Below are 6230 nucleotides of genomic sequence, written 5' to 3' on the forward strand. Positions count from 1 at the left end.
GCAGCAGGTGCGAGGCGGAAGGTGGCACCCATGCCCTGTGTGATGAATTGGGGTGACACAGGCACGGGCCCTGCCTGGGGACACGGCAGTGGGCAGGACAGACAAAGCCACATGCAGCTTACGTTCTAGGTGTGTGTGGAATACACAGGAAAGACGGAGGGAACGAGGAAGGAGGGAGGATGGAAGGAAGGAGGGGAGAAGAGGGAGGAAAGGAGGGAGGAGGGAGAAAGTGGGGAAGGGCCGAATGGTGTCTGTCACCACAGCTCAGCACCATTGTAGCAGAGGCAGCACACACAGTCATGAACGAACACTTGGCTGTGAGCCAATAAAGCTTCAGTTATAAGAGCCAGTAAGGGGCCAGATTTGGCTCCAGGGCTGTAGTTTGCTGATTTCAGATGTAGGCCGTTTGTATTTGTCCCTTCTCACACTGCTATGGAGAAATATCCAAGACTGGGTAATTTATAAATGAAAGAGGCTGAGTTGACTCCCAGTTCTGCATGGCTGGGGAGGCCTCAGGAAATTTACAATCGTGGCAAAAGGCACCTCTCCACTGGGTGGCAGCAGACAGAATGAGTGCAAAGTTATCAAACCATCAGATCTCATGAAACTCACTCACTATCACAAGAACAACATGGCGGAAACCACCCCCATGATTCACTTACCTCCCACCGGGTCCCTCCCGTGACACGTGGGGATTATGGGAACTACAATTCAAGATGAGAGTTGGGTGGGGACATGGCCAGACCATATCAGCCCTTAAAGCCTGAGTAAGAACCTGGTGTTTCATTTGCACTGTGTTAGGAAGATATTGAAGGGAACAGGAATTGACATGGGAAGATTTGTGCTCTGAAGGGATCACCGTGGCTGCTCTGTGGAGAACAGAACATTCCAGAGAAGTCAAAAGGGAAGCTGCTGGCTAGTCCAGGACGGGGTGAGGGTGCAGCCACGAAGCAGGAGGCGTGTTTTTAGTCTGGATGCCTTGTGAAGGGAAAGCTGATGGGATTCGTGATGAACTGGGTCGGGCTTCAATTCATCATTGGGTCGGGCAGCATGGCTTCAAGGTTTGGGGTAAGCGATGGGGAGGATGGCAGTGTGTGTGCTGAGGTGGCCGAGCTCCCGGACGGTGGAGGGAAGCGAGCTTTGGAGAATTTGAGGTGTCTGTGAGAAGTCTAGGTGGAGACAGGAGTGGGAATCAGAGAAGCTGGGCTCGCAGTGGAGAATCAGGTGGTAACAGATGAAATGACCGCATTGTCCGTATACGTATTTTGTTTGATTCAATGATACTCAAAAGTGGCAAACTTAAAGGATTCTATATACAATTTTGTTTAAGTGGGAACAGGAGAAAACGAAGAAGCTGACAGCCATTGAGTAAGAGGGCACGCCAGCGAATACACCGAGGCCGTGAGGTTTGCTTTAAAAAGCTGGGAAAAGCAAACAAATTAAAGTTTATCTTTAGCAAGTGAGCTAAAATAATTGCAAAGCCAGAAGTTGATTGTATAGGAGAGATCTTGGGTGAATTGCACCAGTCTGGCAATCTTTACGCGGCCTTCTCTTAAGAAAAGGTGCCTTTTTTTGTGAAAATATATTCCCACTTGGAAATTTATGTACTTTAAAAATACTTCTGCTGGATAATTTAAAAACCATAAATATCTGCTTAAAAATGGAAATGCAGACAGGGGACATGCACACTTGATCAATGAATGTTAATTAAGCACGTCCTATGTGCCGGTCACGGGTGTCTGAGCTACAGGCTCTTCCCTCATGGACCATTTCAGTCCACTGGGGCCGCCATAACAAACACCTCAGAGTGGGTGATTTCCAATAAACAAAAACTTACTGCTCACAGTTCTGGAGGCTGTGAACTCCAAGATCAGGCGCCAGTAAATTCAGTGTCTGGTGACAGCCCATGATTCATAGACGGTGTCCTTGGATGGTGGAAGGGAGGAATATGTGTGCTCCCTGGGGCCTCTTTTGGGAGGGCAGTCATCCATCCATGAGGGCCAAGCACCCCCCGGAGGCCCCACCTCCTAGCGCTATTGCACAGAGGGTTAGGTTTCAACATGAGTTTTGCGGGGTGACGTGCTTCGGCTCTCTGCCCCCCATGCAAATCTCACCTTGAATTGTAATAATTTCCATGGGTCGAGGGCAGAACTAGGTGGAGGTAACTGAATCATGGGGTGGTTTCCTCCATGCTGTTCTCGTGCTAGGGCATTCTCGTGAGATCTGATGGTTTTATAAGGGGTTTCCCCCTTCGACTGGCACTCATTCTCCTGCTACCTCGTGAAGAGGTGCCTTCTGCCATGATCGTAAGTTTCTTGAGGCCTCCCCAGCCATGTGGAACTGTGAGTTGATTAAGCCTCTTTTCTTTATAAATTAGTCTCAGGTATTTCTTCATAGTGCCGTGAGAACAGACTAAAACAGGAAGACACCAACATTGAGGCCACAGCTGTGACTGACTATGTTGTACGTGGGCTGACCATGCTGTACGTGGGCTGACCGTGCTGTACGTGGACTGACCGTACTGTACCTGGGCTGACCGTGCTGTACCTGGGCTGACCGCGCTGTACCTGGGCTGATTGTGCTGTACATGGACTGACCGTGCTGTACCTGGGCTGACCGTGCTGTACCTGGGCTGACCGTGCTGTACGTGAACTGACCGTGCTGTACGTGGGCTGACCGTGCTGTACGTGGACTGACCGCACTGTACCTGGGCTGACCGTGCTGTACCTGGACTGATTGACCGCGCTGTACGTAGGCTGACCGTGCTGTACGTAGGCTGACCGTGCTGTACGTGGACTGACCGTGCTGTACCTGGGCTGACCGTTCTGTATGTGGGCTGACCATGCTGTACGTGGGCTGACCGTGCTGTACGTGGGCTGACCGTGCTGTACGTGGACTGACCGTGCTGTACCTGGGCTGACCGTGCTGTACATGGGCTGACCGTGCTGTACCTGGGCTGACCGTGCTGTACGTGAACTGACCGTGCTGTACGTGGGCTGACCGTGCTGTACGTGGACTGACCGTGCTGTACGTGGACTGACCGCGCTGTACCTGGGCTGACCGCGCTGTACATGGGCTGACCGCGCTGTACCTGGGCTGACCGTGCTGTACCTGGACTGATTGTGCTGTACATGGACTGACCGCGCTGTACGTAGGCTGACCGTGCTGTACGTGGACTGACCGCGCTGTACCTGGGCTGACCGCGCTGTACATGGGCTGACCGCGCTGTACCTGGGCTGACCGTGCTGTACCTGGACTGATTGTGCTGTACATGGACTGACCGTGCTGTACGTGGACTGACCGTGCTGTACCTGGGCTGACCGTTCTGTAGGTGGGCTGACCATGCTGTACGTGGGCTGACCATGCTGTATGTGGACTGACCGTCTTGTACATGGGCTGACCGTGTTGTACATGGACTGACCGTCCTGTACCTGGGTTGACCGTGCTGTACATGGACTGATTGTGCTGTACGTAGGCTGACCGTGTTGTATGTGGACTGACCGTGCTGTACCTGGGCTGACCGTGCTGTACATGGACTGATTGTACTGTACGTGGGCTAACCGTGTTGTACGTGGGCTGACCGTGCTGTACGTGGACTGACCGTGCTGTACCTGGGCTGACCGTGCTGTACGTGGGCTGACCGTGTTGTACGTGGGCTGACCGTGTTGTACGTAGGCTGACCGTGTTGTACGTGGACTGACCGTGCTGTATGTGGGCTGACCGTGTTGTACGTGGACTGACCGTGCTGTACCTGGGCTGACCGTGTTGTACATGGACTGACCGTGCTGTACCTGGGCTGACCATGTTGTACATGGACTGACCGTGCTGTATGTGGGCTGACCGTGTTGTATGTGGACTGACCGTGCTGTACCTGGGCTGACCGTGCTGTACATGGACTGACTGTGCTGTACATGGACTGATCGTGTTGTACGTGGGCTGACCGTGCTGTATGTGGGCTGACCGTGTTGTATGTGGACTGACCGTGCTGTACCTGGGTTGACCGTGCTGTACATGGACTGATTGTGCTGTACGTGGGCTGACCGTGCTGTACGTGGGCTGACCGTGTTGTACGTGGACTGACCGTGCTGTACCTGGGCTGACCGTGCTGTACATGGACTGACTGTGCTGTACATGGACTGATCGTGTTGTATGTGGACTGACTGTGCTGTACGTGGGCTAACCGTGTTTTACGTAGGCTGACCGTGTTGTATGTGGGCTGACCGTGCTGTACATGGACTGACTGTGCTGTACATGGACTGATCGTGTTGTACGTGGGCTGACCGTGCTGTATGTGGGCTGACCGTGTTGTATGTGGACTGACCGTGCTGTACCTGGGCTGACCGTGCTGTACATGGACTGACTGTGCTGTACATGGACTGATCGTGTTGTATGTGGACTGACTGTGCTGTACGTGGGCTAACCGTGTTTTACGTAGGCCGACCGTGTTGTATGTGGGCTGACCGTGCTGTACATGGACTGACTGTGCTGTACATGGACTGATCGTGTTGTACGTGGGCTGACCGTGCTGTATGTGGGCTGACCGTGTTGTATGTGGACTGACCGTGCTGTACCTGGGCTGACCGTGCTGTACATGGACTGACTGTGCTGTACATGGACTGATCGTGTTGTACGTGGACTGACCGTGTTGTACGTGGGCTGACCGTGTTGTACGTGGACTGACTGTGCTGTACCTGGGCTGACCGTGCTGTACATGGACTGATTGTGCTGTACCTGGGCTGACTGTGTTGTATGTGGTGATTTAATTTTCTCATCTGTCTTCTCAATGATATCACCAACAATTCTAAAACAATAAATTGTCCAAACATTAAGATTCACCTTGTTCTACTCAACTTCATCAGCTCTCGTGTGAATAATCATCCCTCTCTCACCCTCTTCTGTTCTGAAAAACCAACCAACCGACTTTTTCCATTGACTGCTTTACTTTCCTTCTGTATTCCTTCCTTTGGGGTCTTTGTCGTGTCCTTCAGATGTTGGGGTGTCCTCTGTGGGGGTCTCCAGCTAAATCAGCTGACCCCACAACTTTGTGTGGAACCTGAAATGAGCCACCGCCTATGGAGAACCTGCTCATTGAATACTTAGATCTTGCCGCAGTCCCTATTTAATCACCATGTTCAATCAGCCCCAGGACCTATGTTTTAGGGATCAACATCCCTGAATTGTGCTGTTCCTCACAGCAGTTGTGTTCTAATGTCAGCCTGGACAAGGTCAAGTTCTTCCTGAAGGGTTTGTACTTCATGGTGCCCCCTGGGGGCACTGCCACTTTGGAATCTCTTTAAAAAATGACAGTGACGGTGGGTTTCATTTGTAAATTTTCTCCCAGAGTTCTCTCTGGACCCCGCTCAACCTTTGATTTCCAGAAACGGGAGTTCAAGGCTGGGGTTTGCCCCTGGGGCCCTGAAGACCATGTTGCTGCCTAGGAAATCCCGCCTGACAGCGTGCCGGCTCCGAGGCAGAAGCCTTTTCTCTAGGAAGGGCCAGGGTGGACCCAACAGCCGGCTCCACAGAGAAGGCCTCAGAGCAGGCAGGCCAGGAACGCCTCCCGCCCAGCCTCCTCTGACCATTTCTAGGAAGTCGAACACCCGTCCACTTTGATTTTCCCGAACCTCGCAACATCTGTTTACCCGTGGTTTTGCCCAGCTTGTGACTGTTTTTGGGAGTTTCTGTACTAGCACTGTTGAACTTTGCCTGGGGACATTACACAAGACGCAAACTGTAAGGGACATTTGGGAGACACACGCAGGCCTTGTCTGGAGCCTTTTCTGTTTACTGAAAGTTCATTTGGTTTTCATGGCATTTAATTTGAGGCCTAGGGACAGTCCAGATTGCAGCAGGCGAGGACTCAACATCGCACCCGAGGAGAGAAGGAGGAGCCCCCAGAAGCCTCTCTGACCATGCCACCACCACCACTCAGCTCCTGAGGAGCTCCAGAAGCTTCCAGAAGCTCCTGGCCAGTTTTACCCCAGGGACTTTCAGTGGCGGGCTGTGGCCTGGATGCAGGCATACTAGAGCCCCCAGGGGGTCCTAAGGGTGGCCAGCATGGGGCCCACTGTGTGGGGTCCCGGTCACCACCTGGTGAGCAGGTCACCTTCCCGGGGGATGCCCATGCGCCCCCACCATGCGAGCCCCACCTGGGGTGGGGCCTGGCGTGGTGCAGTTGAAGAGCACCTGGTTGTTCAGATCAATGTGAAGTGTCCGTGCCAATGAGAAGC

Source organism: Aotus nancymaae, unplaced genomic scaffold, assembly GCF_030222135.1.
Source record: "Aotus nancymaae isolate 86718 unplaced genomic scaffold, 86718_ANA_hifiasm-v0.15.2.pri h1tg000044l, whole genome shotgun sequence".
NCBI classification, from domain to species: domain Eukaryota; kingdom Metazoa; phylum Chordata; class Mammalia; order Primates; family Aotidae; genus Aotus; species Aotus nancymaae.